General features: G+C 39.0%; 1 protein-coding gene across 1 annotated transcript in view; it reads right to left on the reverse strand.

Annotated features, from left to right (window-relative positions):
• Positions 1-13172, reverse strand: part of Pigl (phosphatidylinositol glycan anchor biosynthesis class L) — a 136000-nt gene that overhangs the window by 713 nt on the left and 122115 nt on the right. The gene's annotated exons all lie outside the window — the stretch shown is intronic.

Genomic DNA, 13172 nt, shown 5'->3' on the forward strand with positions numbered 1-13172 from the left:
GGAACTTTTTCTTTATCTTGGTTTTAATTATTTATTTATTTATTGGTACTAGGGATTGAAAGGAGCACCCTACTACTGATCTACATCCCCTGCCCTTTTTTTATTTTGAGACAGGGTCTTGCTGAGTTGCTTAGGCCCACCTCAAATTTATAATCCTCCCACTTCAGCCTCTGGAGCAGTTAGGATTACAGGCATATGCCACCATCCCCAGCTTGAAACGGAACTTTTTGTGAGAGAAATGTCTTGTGTAAATTCATTTTTTTTAATATTTATTTTTTAGATTTAGATAGACACAATATCTTTGTTTTTAAGTGGTGCTGAGAATCTAACCCAGTGCCTCACGCATGCTAGGCAAGCATGCTACCACTTGAGCCACATCCCAGCCCTCATGTAAAATCTTATAAAGAACACTTTGGTGCTGGGGATGTGGCTCAAGCGGTAGTGCGCTCACCTGGCATGTGCGGGGCGCTGGGTTCAATCCTCAGCACCACATACAAATAAAATAAAGATGTTGTGTCCACCGAAAACTAAAAAATAAATATTAAAAAAAAAAAAACACTTTGTGAAGAGTGGTGAAATCCTATATAACCCTCTAATGGAGAGAATCAAGAATTTTACTACAGCTGTTTTCTTTGGTATAAACCAGCCCTTGGTATAGACCAGTGCTTGGTATAGACCAGTTGTTCTATGAGGATTCAATCCAGTTTGTTCAGTATCTCAGTATGGTATGGAAAAGGGTAAAAATATGTTGGGGTAAGTAGATGGGTCATGGTCAATCTACTATTGATGCTGTGTTTCAAAATAAATCTTTGTTAAAAATGGGACAGAAGGGGGCTGTGGCTCAGTGGTAGAACGCTCGCCTAGCATGTGTGAAGCCCTCGATTTGTTCCTCAGCACCACATACAAATAAATAAAATAAAGGTCCATTGACAATTAAAAAATATTTTTTAAAAAAATGGGACAGAAGAGAGCTCTTTCCAGGAGCAAATTCAAATACCTTAGGTGTCCTCTTTGAACTTGCAAATATCTCACCTAACCATTCATTGTGTTATCAATACACCTTGGAGCCTATTCCAATGTAGCTCATCATTCATTTAAACAAAAAACATGGGGGAGCTGGGGCTGTAGCTCAGTTGGTAGAGTGCTTGCCTCACATGTACAATGTCCTGGGTTCAATCCCCAGCACCACACACACAAAAATAAATAAATAAAGGTATCGTGTCCATTTGCAACTGAAAATTTAAAAGGGGCTGGAGTTGTGGCTCAGCGGTAGAGTGCTTGCCTAGCACATGTGAGACCCTGGATTCGATCCTCAGCACCACATAAAAATAAAAAAATAAAATAAATGTATTGTGTCCATCTACAACTAAAAAATAAATATTAAAAAAAAAAACATAAAACATGGAAGTTATCCTAATACCATAAGAGAAACACTTCAATAAAGGAGTGTATAAGAAACAATAATGGCATAAAGGATATTCTCAGCTGCAGCTAAGCTGAAGTAGGGATGGGGGTCATTTTCCTGGAGCTGAATTCACCAGGATGCCAAGGTAAGGTTCAAATCCCTTGGAGGCACAGCTTCAATGTAGACTGATACCTATGTAGGTCACCCTTTGAACATTCTCTGTTCAAAGGGTGATCTACATACCTACAGAGAGGCTTCATCTCACCATAACTGGATTCCCTATTCATGTATAAGATGCCTTTTCTCATGCCTCTTTTGTATTTAAGGCTCCTAGCTACTAAGCTCCATGCAACCTACAGTGGGCATCTTGCATTACTGAAGAATCCAGGAACTCAATTCACACCATTTGCTACCCATCACTTTCCTAATATAATTAGAATAAGATCCAGATTTCTTACCATTGCTTATAAACCTAGCATGCATCTTTTCCAACTTTTAACTCCCTCCAGAACACCTTCAGTCACCGTCATTCTCCAAACAACCTTCCTACTGTGTCCCAGACACACCAAGCCCATCCTGATCTCAGGGCCCATGTTATTCCTTCTGCTTGGACTGCATTCTCTCTTTCTCATCAGCCAGGTTTCACCACAGAGGTCCCCTACACAGAGGCCTTCTTTAGTCACCCACCATAGTACTTATCAATAACTGAAATTATCTGGGAAAGTTGCAGCCCTTAAAAATGGAGTTGAGAGGCCAGAAAGAAGAGTATTCACATATGAATTGCCTACAATAGGCCTTATTATAGAAAATTTCTGTGTACAATGAATATACATGTGTGATGGAACTTTTTTTTTTTTTTTTTTAATGGGGCCGGAGGATTGAACCCAGAGTCTTCCACGTGCTAGGCAAGTACTCTACCGCTGAGCCACGGCCCAGCTCTTTAATGAGACTTATTTCAGGAAATTCTGAGAACTGGTAAGTCCTTTGCACATGGACATTTGCTTAGTGATAGCTGTCTCCGGTAGGCTAAAACAACTCCTGTATCAAGCCCTTGTAACGATTTTTATTACAAATCAGATTATGAGGACTTTGCCTTTAAGTCTTGCTTTCATTCCAGCTCCCTCAGATGTGCCGATGATACATCATAACATGGATATCCTAGATTGCATTTCCCTGCTGTTCCTAAATAAAATCATTTGTTTTAGAGAATCTGTGGAGTTTCTTTCTAGGTCGACGTATTCAATTTATTCTCTCTTTTACCCTCTGTGGGTTGGAAGCCTGATGAGCTCAGAAACTGTCTCATTCCTGTCTACCCAAAACCATGCCCATCACAGTTAGGTGCTCAATCAGCACCTGCTGGCTCCCTGATGGACTCCATCCTGGGCCATCCAACACTTTCTCCTTAGAGAAAGGTTCAGTACACAAATGTTCCCCCTCACACACTGGAGGACCCACGACCCTTCTGGAGCAAAGGGTTGGAACCTTTCTCCCAAGAGACAAATGTGGCTCTGGCCTCAGTAGCCACTGGAAACCTTGGGGACATTGAGTGGTTTAATAAGGGTGGAGCAACAGGAGTCTGAGAGAAGGTTCTAGCAATATAAAAAGGCCCCCAGTCACCAAGAATTGTGGAGGTACAGGTTTCCAGAGGAAATGAAAATTGCGTTTTTTGGCATTTGTTGTTTTTTATTTTTACTTTTTTTTGCGGCGCTGGGGATTGAACCCAGTGGCATACTATCACTAAACTACAACCACAGCACTTTTGTTAATTTTGTCTTTGGCTTTTGAGGCAGGGTCTTGGTAAGTAGTACAGGCTGACTTGGAACTTGTGATCCTTCTCTTTCAACCTCCTGAATCACTGGGATTACAGGCCTGTTCCACCATATCCAGCTGTTTTTTATTTTTAAATAAAACCAAATGTTCATTAATAAACATCAAATGAAGACTGAAAAACAGTAACAGTTATGGCTCTGAAGGGTACCAAAATATTCCACTCTGAAAAATGCCTTTTGAGTTAAAGGCTATTGAGAACCAGCAGATACAAGAATAGCTCTAAAAACAGTGTACAATTTCTCTTTTTTTTTTTTTTTAAATCTTTGTTTATTAATTTATTTTTATGTGGTGCTGAGGATCAAACCTAATGCCTCACACGTGCAAGGCAAGTGCTCTACCACTGAGCTCCAGCCCCAGTCCCCAATTTCTCCTTTTTTTTTTTTTTTAATATTTTTTAGTTGTCAAATAGACCTTTAGTGCTGAGAATCGAACCCATCACCTCACTCATGCTAGGCAAGCGCTTTATCACTGAGCCACAACCTCAGCTCACGAGTTCTCCTTTTGAAAAGGAAATTCAATTTGGGAATAGTTGTCTACTTTGGGAATAGTTGTTTTGTGATATCAGGAAGAGTAGTGCTTATAATGGATAAGCCAAATATTTTTTAAGACTTTAGGCTGTTACTGTTACCTGTACAATCTCAAATTTTTTCAGAAACCTCCTGATGTCTGTCCTGATTAGCTTCTTTTCGTTTGTTCAACAAAATTGCCAAGTGTTTGCTACTTTCCAGGCACAAGTTAAGGCCATGAGGAGATAACAGTATATAAGACAAAGTTCCTGGTACCTGGAGCTGACTCTCTAGGAAGGAGGCAGAAAAAAACCAAGTACATATGTAATATGTGGTGATAGGTGCTATGGAGAAAACCAACGCAATAATTCATGAAATAATGTAGCAGCTATTTTAGTAAGATGGCTCTGAGAAGGTGATTGAGCAAAGACCTGCTTAAAGTAAGAGCCGACCATGCAAATATGGGGATAGGTAATTCCAGCAAAAATCACAAGGTATGTACTTAACAGTCCTAAGTGAAAGGCAGAGGACTGTGTGGCTGGATCACAGAGGAAGAGAGAACAATGGGAGGTGAATTGGGAGTGGAGGAAAGTTTTGAGTTGTGCGGATTGGTGTATAGGTGATAGTAGACTTTGGACTTTATTCTAATTATGATGGAAAGCCCCCTTGTCTGTCTTGTTTAACATTGCATCCCTATACATAGCACATAGATACCAGGTGCTTTTTGAGATCAATCTATAGAGTTAATGTATTCCCAATCAAAATTCCAACAGGATATTATATATAACTTGAAATAGAAATCTAAATTTTATAGGGATGTGCAAAGGGCCAAGAACAGTCAAAGTCCTGAAAAGCCAAGGTAAACAAGATTTTTTTTTTACATTATAAAGTGATAACAGGACAATGCTCTTGGCTTACGATTAATGGAACAGAAGAGAACACAGAGAAAGAACATGGGTGTATAAAAACCTAATAAACTAAGAATGGGGAAAAGAAGGGACTCTGGTGCTGGCACAGTTGGAAAAATGAAATATATCATTACTCTATGCCACACTCAAAATTAAATTCTTGGGTGAACTCAAGAACTTAAACACGAAAGGCAGAAGTTAACATGATTTGTTTGTTTGTTGTTTTGGTGGTACTGGAGATTGAACTGGGTGCTCTACTGCGGAGCCACATCCCAGTCCTTTTAAATTATTTTTATTTTGAGACAGGGTCTTACCAAATTGCTCAGGGTGGCCTCAAACTTGCATTTCTCCTGCCTTGGCCTCCTGAGTAACTAGGATTATAGGCATATACCACCACATCTTACCAAAACTGCATCTATCTATCTATTGTGTGTGTGTGTGTGTGTGTGTGTGTGTGTGGACTGCATATATATATATAGTGTGTGTGTGTGTGTGTGTGTGTGTGTGTGTGTGTGTTGGTGGTGGGGTATTGGGAATGCAGCCCAAGAGCATTTTGCCACTTAGATATATCCCCTATCCTTTTAAAAAATATTTATTTATTTTTTACTTGTACACCTTTGTTTTTATTTATTTACTTTTGCATGGTGCTGAAGATTGAACCCAGGGCCTCGCATGTGCTAGGTGAGCACTCTACCGCTGAGCCACAACCCCAGCCCTATTCCCTATCCTGTTTATTTCTTATTTTGAGACAGGATCTTGCTTAGTTGCTGAAGATCTCACTGAGTTGCTGAGGCTGGTCTTAAACTTGGGAATCCTTCTGCCTCAGCCTCCCAAATCAGTGAAATTGCAGGTGTGCACCACACCTGGCTTCATGTACTTTTTAGGAGGAAATATAAGCAAATATCTTTATGACCAAAGTTGAAACATTTGGCAAATAAATCCAACCACATTAACATTAAGGACTTCTCTTTATTAGTATACCCAACAAAAGAAGGGACAAGACTAGCCATAAATTTGAAGAAGATACTTGCAACATATTTATTCACAAGAATTTTTACCTATAATGGGGTTGTATAATAAAGCATTCTGCAATGATGGAAATGCTCTATATTTGTACCATCCAAAAGCCATGAACCATGTGAAACTATTGAGTACTTGAAATATGGTTAGTGAGAGTGAAAACAATTTAAAATCACGTTTGGTTTTAATTAAATTTAAATTTAAATAGCTACATAGAGTAGTGGCATCCACATTGGACAGAACAGATCAAGAATATAGAATGAACATAAAAGGGGCTGGGGATGTGGCTCAAAGTGGTAGCGTGCTCGCCTGGCATGTGTGCGGCACGGGTTCGATCCTCAGCACCACATACAAACAAAGATGTTGTGTCCACCGAGAACTAAAAAATAAATATTTAAAAAAAAAATTCTCTCTCTCTCTCTCTCTCTCACTCTCACTCTCTCTTTAAAAAAAAAAAAAAGAATGAACATAAAAGGAGAAATAGGATGGAAGAAACATAACCAGTTGATCAACTGGATTAGTAACCAGCCATAGACAAATTGAAACCATGACAAGATACCATTTCACAACTTCCAGGTGGACCAAAAATACTTTTTTTTTTCAAACAAGCCTAGTGCAGTGGCCCATGCTTATAATCCTAGATATTCAGTAGGTTGAGGTGGGAAGATTGTGTGTTCCAGGCCATCATGGGCAACATAGTGAGACACTGTCTCAAAAAAAAATTTTTTTAAATGATATCAAGTGTGGGGCTGGGGATGTGGCTCAAGCGGTAGCGCACCCGTCTGGCATGCGTGCGGCCCAGGTTCGATCCTCAGCACCACATACAAAGATGTTGTGTCCGCCGATAAAAAAAAAAAATAAAATAAATAAATAAATAATAAATAAATAAATAAATGATATCAATTGTTGGATGGAATGCAAACCAACAAGGGCTCTCCCCTATAGTTGGCACAAAAGTTTCAGAAGAATCCATGCAATATTAGTTAACTTGTTCAAAAATAGATAAGCCTACTGGAGGCTTGGTATGTAGCTCAGTGGTACATACAGGCTCAAGGCCCTGGACTCAATCCCCCAGTCCCAAAAACCAAAACCCAAACAAACCCCTACAAGACTAAATAACATTATTTGAATATACATATATGTGTGATAACATAATATTCAGGATGGTGATTACCTAGTGGGGACAGGGATGCAGGGAGAAGATTGTTGAGGGCCACAGCCGAGTCGGGATGACGCATGGCATTTTTGCCAGAAGTAGTGGTTGAGAGGTGACGCCAGGGAGCCATTAAGATGATGACTTTTGAGTTCTCGCGGAGTTCGGGGATTCCTGACGAGTTCCCATTGGTTGGGGAAGTGCCGGAGGAGGGATTTCCGGTTGGTGGTTCCTGGAGGAGCCCCGTGGCGGTCCGGAGAATTCCTGGAGAATGTGTGTGGAGTGTGCTGGTGGAGTTCAGAAATAGTTTGTTCCTCTTGAGTGGCTCGTGATTTGTGCCCAGCCAGACTGCGGCAGAAGATACCAGGGAACATCGGGGAAGTGGATAAAGCTCAACTCTATAACATGGTTGGACATTTAATATTATTACTTGAACTCTACATATACATTATGTATGTTCGTGTAACGATAGAGTTTTTAAAAATCTTGTTGCTATGAGGGCATAGACTGAGAGAGGAGGAAGGCAGGGTGAAGATTTTGTCAATACCAGGGAATGTGGAAGGTTTAGGGTATCCAAGGTCATCATGTCTGTCCTGTCTGCATGGCAAGGGCCTCCTGCTGCCTAGCCCATCCTTGAGCACTGCCACTTGCTAGCTGTGTGAGGATGAGTTAAATAAGGGATTTAGTTTTTGCATCATGCAAATGTGGACAGTAATAACGCCTGTCCTGTGAGGAATGATAGATAAGGCATACAAAGTGCTGCTCAGCACAGCGCCTGATACTAAGCACTTGGGACCACCACATAGGGCTATGCAGGAAGAAGAATTCATTTAGAAGCATTGACAAAGATTCTTTGATCAAATTAGTTAGGGTTCTGAATATTTTTCTACTCCCCTCTGTGTGTTTCTTTGTAAAATCCAATTTTAGCAAAAGAAACTTGCTAGGTCAGTTTATCTAGAATCCCCTCTTTGATATGTAATATCCTTGAACTAATCCAACATCCCTCATCTACCATCCCCAGGTGATGTCACCCTGGCCTGATTTTTAGCCAGAATCTCCCTTACACATTGCTGCGCCCCCCCCCCACCCCTGACTCAGGCAAAGGCAAGGCCCTACTGAGGTAGATGACCCAAGGCATCCATCCTCTGGAGTGCAGTATGTTTCTGGGAATGGGCTAGTTTGTTTTTGTATTCTGTTAATAAGTATAGTTGCGACTTCTCATATGACCATTAAGTATGAAGGAAAAAAACATGACTTTCCCAGTTAATGCAACTACTTCTAAAGAATAAATCTGTTTGCTTTAAATGCAATGATTCAGCTGTGGAATGTAAATTGTTAATGTTTAATGAGAAACCCCCTGTAGGAAAACAAGTCAAGGAAGTTTTTGAGAAATTAAATTAAAATATAGAGAAGAAAAATTAATATTAAGAAGACAGATTAGTGCTTGGTACTGGGCAACTTGTTCTTGTTTCTGTGAACAATGGTTTGATGCTCTTACTCTTGTTTGATTAAAATTAGTAGCCTCTCTTTTCAAGTTAACCACTTGCCATAACTGCGGCACCGGTTCTAGTCAATAAGTCAAGAAAGAATAGTCAAGGTATAGGCCAATAGTCTGGGACATTTCTTACTATTAGTAAAAGTTAACTAAGCAGAAACAGCTCAAAGCAATATGCATACTTGAACTGAAAGTAAAAATGCTTGCTTACGCATAAGCCAAGATACATTCTTCTTATCTAATTGTAGCTAGGTAATATTTTGTTTCTTTGAATAAGGATCCTTGTTTTGTAACCACAAAATACTGTGAGCCTGCCAAAACGAAAAGTATATATGATTAACTTCACAAGTAAAGATGGGGATTCAGCACCTTCACTTTAGTGTCTGTGTTGTTTCTCCACCACCTTTTGCAGACTCTTCACCCTCTGTCTCCTGAGGCCCCCTGCTGGACTCCAACAACACCTGATATTTTCTCTTAATAATTTTTCATTCATTCACCCCACCTTGCTCCTTAGCTATAAATTCCTATATGTTGATGCTATATTCAGAGTTGAGCTCAATTTCTTTCCCAACTTCAAGACCCAATTGCAAGTGGTCCCTACACCTATCTTGATGGCCTGGAAAAAAATCTTACTTCCTGTTCTTTGACAAATGTCATTGAACATTCTTTTCTTTAACATCATCAATCATCTTGCCAAGTCCTGTGTCTGCTAGGTTGTCTTTCCAGAAAAGACTTATTCTTTTAATTGTCACAAAGATTAATGATGACCCTCCAAGTGCTCAGAAAATAGTGTTTATTGGGGGCTGAGATTGTGGCCTAGCACAGGGGAGACCCAGGTTCTATCCTCAGCACCACATAAAAATAAAGGCATTGTGTTGTGTCCATCTACACCTAAAAAATAATATAAATATAAAATAAATATTTAAAAAAGAGTTTAAAAAGAAAATAGTGGGGCTGGGGATGTGGTTCAAGTGGTAGCGCGCTGGCCTGGCATGCGTGCGGCCTGGGTTTGATCCTCAGCACCACATACAAACAAGGAGGTTGTGTCCACCGAAAACTAAAAAATAAATTTAAAAAAAAAGAAAGAAACAGAAAATAGTGTTTACCATAGGCAGTTTGATAGGAGGGATATAAAATTTGAGATAAATAATACCAGGAAAAGAAATGAAGCCTGTCACATGAGCTGAGAAAATTTGGGTACTGTGGTTGAAATAGGACAGTCTGGCCAGTCCATCTTAACCTCTGTCACATTCTTTTCTCCCTGGTAGGTAGCTGGAGTATCTCATAAGCCTGAGTGTGCAAAATGGTGGTCCTTAATTGTTTTAACTGCTTGTCATTATGTCTATCCTGTCTGCATGGTGAGGACCTCCTGCCGCCTAGTGGCTCTTGTGTATTTTATACACCCCAGGGAGCTAAACAGCTGTTACCAGACATTACTCATCTCAAGCACAGACAAATTATATCTGAAAAGGTTACTGTTTTTTTTTTAATTTTTTATTGGTGCATTATAATTATGCATAATAGTAGGGTTCATTATGCCATATTCATACATGCACACAACAATTTGATTAGTCTCATTCTCCAGTACCTCAAGAGTACCGTTATTTACTTGCTTATGAATCTATCCTCTCTTTCTTTTCTTTTTTTAATATTTTTATTAGTTATTGATAAATTTTATTTATTTATTTGTATGTGGTGCTGAGACTCAAACCCAATGCCTCACATGTGCTAGGCAAGTGCTCTACCACTGAGCCACAATCCCAGCCCTCTCTCTTTCTTTCTAATAGTACTGAGGATTGAACCCAGGGGTGGTAGAGCACACAAGGTGTGGTGGTGAACATCTGTAATCTCAGCAGCTTGGGAAGCTGAGGCAAGGGGGTCACAAGTTCAAAGATAGCTGCAGCAACTTAGCGAGGCCTTAAGCAACTTAATGGGAACTTATTTCAAAATAAAAAGGATTAAGGATATGGCTCAGTGATTTAGCATCTCTGAGTTCAATTCCTGATATCCAAACCTAAATAAAATTCAATAAGATAAAAATTTAGGTATCACAGAATTTCCAGGCTGACCTTGAACTTGTAATCCTCTGTCTCTGCCTCCTGAGTAGCTGAGATTACAGTTATATGCCACTATGCTCAGCATGATTTTATACTTCTATCAGTTCTGTTCCCCAAATTGGAATTTATAGAGCAATGTTTTGGAGAAAAGCAAATTGAACACACTATCCTGTGTTTAGATTTCCTTTTTATAAAATCCTGAACAAGTTTACCAGAGCTTTTTGATTTGTCCCTTTAGAGTAGTCTTGACCTTCATTTTGTGAGCACATAGCATGGATTTATTTCTCATATCTTGAGTCACCAGACACCTTATACTGTTGGTTTTGAGAGCCTAAGCTAGAACCAGAAATACTCACATAACCTTGTATGTGTGTGTGTGTGTGGAGGGGGGTGTAGGTGCGTGTGGTACTGGGAATTGAACCCAGGACCTCATTTGTGCTAGGCAAGTGCTCTACCACTGAGTTACATTCCCAGTCAAGACTTTTTTTTTTTTTTTTCTCCTGGTGCTGGGGATTGAACCCAGGGCCTTGTGCATGTGAGGCAAGCATTCTACCAACTGAGCTCTATCCCTAATTCCCAAGTCAAGACTTTTAAAAAATTGTGGTAAGATAGAATATGCATAAAATTCACCATTTTAACCTTTGTTGTTGTTGTTGTTTGTTTTGAGACAGGGCCTCATTAAGTTGCTGTTTCTGGCCTCAAACATTTGATACTCCTGCCTCAACCTATTATATAGCTGGGATTACAATTGTGCACCACCATGCTATTTAATCATTTTAGGTGTACATTTCAGTGGCTTTCAGTATATTGAGATCTTTGTGCAACTATCCATCTCCAATTTTTTTTTTCATCTTCCCTAACTAAAAGTCTATACCCATTACTATTTTATTTTGTTTTGTTTCCAGTGCTGGGGGTCAAACCCAAGGCCTTGAACAAGACTGTATCCATTAAACACTAATTTCCCATTCCCACTTTCCTCAGCCCCTGGCAACTATCATTTAATTTTTGTCTGTATGAATTTGACTTTAGTAGATTCAAAAATACCCACTCTTGATTTTCAGGAGTGGGCTCTTATATTGTGAATCTGCTGCCTTGTTATATATCTGCAGTGTGTAAATTATAAGGAATTTTCTTTATTTTTTACTGAGCTTTAAAATCCAGGAAGAATTTCTTTATTGTAAAATATACATAATATAAAATTTACTATTATAAACTTTTTTTTTGGGGGGGGGTACTGGGGATTGATCTCAGGGGCACTTGACCACTGAACCACATCCCTAGCCTTATTTGTATTTTATTTTACTTTTTTTAGTTGTAGATGGACATAATACCTTGATTTTATTTATTTTTATGTGGTGCTGAAATCAAAACCAGTGCTTCACACATGTGCTCTACCACTGAGGCATAACCCCAGCCCATATTTTGTATTTTATTTAGAGACAGGGTCTCACTGAGTTGCTTAGCGCCTTGCTTTTGCTGAGGCTGTCTTTGAACTTGCAATCCTCCTGCCTCATCCTCCCAAGCCCTGGGATTATAGGTGTGCGCCACTGCGCCCAGTGAGGTGGTACTCTTAATGTATAGTTCAGTGGTATTAAGTACATTTACAATGTTGTGCAACCATTACTATTATCTATTTTCAGAACTTTTTCATCGTTCTGTTTCTGTGATTATCATTTCTTTTTCATTTCTAATGTATAAATGCATATTTTGTTTCTTCTTATATATCAAGCTTTTCAGGTATTCATCTTGTTCAACATTCAGATAGGAGTGGTTTTTTATTTTTTGAAAAGATATACACATCTGAGGGCTGGGGATGTGGCTCAAGTGGTAGTGCACTCGCCTGGCATGCGTGCGGCCCGTGTTCGATCCTTAGCACCACATACAAACAAAGATGTTGTGACGGCCGAAAACTAAAAACATAAATAAATATTAAAAAATTCTCTCTCTCTCTCTCTCTCTCTTTAAAAAAAAAAAAGAAAAGAAAAGATATACACATCTGAGCAAAATTTCTTGATTCCAAGGGTAAAGGAAGAAATATACAAGTTGTTTTTTAAAAAATATTTTTTAAATTGTAGATGGATCCAATACCTTTATTTATTTATCTTTATGTGGTGCTGAGGATCGAACCCAGTGCCTCACCCGTGCTAAGCAAGTGCTCTACCACTGAGCCACAATCCCAGCCCCAATATACAAGTTTTTACATTGGAAGAAGAGACTATTTTTTTTTCAAGCAGAAAGCAAATAAAACTAACAGTGGAATTCTCATTTGCTTCACCGAAAACTAGAAGATAGTGCAATAGTATCCTAAACTTGAAGAGAGAAACTGCAACTAAGGAGTCAAAAATTCTATTCCCAGACAAAATGTCATTCATCTTTTAGGGCAAAAGAAAGATAGCTATAGACATCAAGTACTTAAAATAATCACTGAGGTACCCTACATGAGATAAATAAAGTTATCTAATAAATTGATAATTGTATTAGAAACATGACCTCAAAATAGTGTAGATGATGAGCACAGTACTTGTGAACAATTAATATTGTAATAATGTAATAATTATATCTAAATGAATAGTTTATTCATTCTGTAAACATTTAGGGCACCAGGATTAGTACTTAGTGCTATGGGTACAAAATAATAAAATCCATCAGCAACTCTCGGAGCTGACATTGTGACATGACACTGTTGAGATACTAATGAGATAAGAGATAGTATAAATGTTCAGGAAAGGGTCTTAAATATGAGGTATCCTAAGAGGGGCATGGGGCCAATGGTGAAATAAAGTAGAAAAATCTCAAAT

This window comes from Callospermophilus lateralis, chromosome 11, assembly GCF_048772815.1.
Source record: "Callospermophilus lateralis isolate mCalLat2 chromosome 11, mCalLat2.hap1, whole genome shotgun sequence".
Classification (NCBI taxonomy): domain Eukaryota; kingdom Metazoa; phylum Chordata; class Mammalia; order Rodentia; family Sciuridae; genus Callospermophilus; species Callospermophilus lateralis.